The following is an 835-nucleotide window of genomic DNA, read 5'->3' as shown; positions in this document are numbered from 1 at the left end:
TAATTGAAGTATAGTTGATTTACAATGTTGTGTTAATTTCTGCTGTATAGCAAAATGATTCAGTTATACATATATACATTATTTTACATATTCTTTTCCATTATTATCACAGGATATTGAATATAGTTCCCTGTGCTATACAGTAGGACCTTGTTTATCCATTCTATATATAATAGTTTGTGTCTCCAGCTTAGTTCTTTTTTTGCGGTACGCGGGCCTCTCACTGTTGTGGCCTCTCCCGTTGTGGAGCACAGGCTCCGGACGTGCAGGCTCAGCGGCCATGGCTCACGGGCCCAGCCGCTCTGCAGCATGCGGGATCCTCCCGGACCGGGGCATGAACCCGTGTCCCCTGCATCGGCAGGCGGACTCTCAACCACTGCGCCACCAGGGAAGCCCCAGCTTAGTTTTTGATTGAAGCAGAAAGGGGAAACATTTTCTGATAGGAAAAAATATATATTCTTCAATCACTGTTTCCTTTATAAACAGTTTTCAGCATACTGTAAAAATTCCAAGATGGGCAAAGAAACAGGAAAATGAAACCAAGAGAAAAAAAGCCAATATATGTATACCCACAGATGATCCAGATATTGGAATAAGTGACAATGATTTAAAATGACTATAACAGGGGCTTCCCTGGTGGCGCAGTGGTTGAGAGTCCGCCTGCCGATGCAGGGGACACGGGTTCGTGCCCCGGTCCGGGAAGATCCCACATGCCGTGGAGAGGCTGGGCCCGTGAGCCATGGCCGCTGAGCTTGCGCATCCGGAGCCTGTGCTCCGTGACGGGAGAGGCCACAACAGTGAGAGGCCCGTGTACCGCAAAAAAAAAAAAAAAAAA

This window comes from Phocoena sinus, chromosome 7 (assembly GCF_008692025.1).
Source record: "Phocoena sinus isolate mPhoSin1 chromosome 7, mPhoSin1.pri, whole genome shotgun sequence".
NCBI classification, from domain to species: Eukaryota; Metazoa; Chordata; class Mammalia; order Artiodactyla; family Phocoenidae; genus Phocoena; species Phocoena sinus.
The sequence above is the reverse complement of the archived record's forward strand: the minus strand, read 5'-3'. Positions refer to the sequence as shown.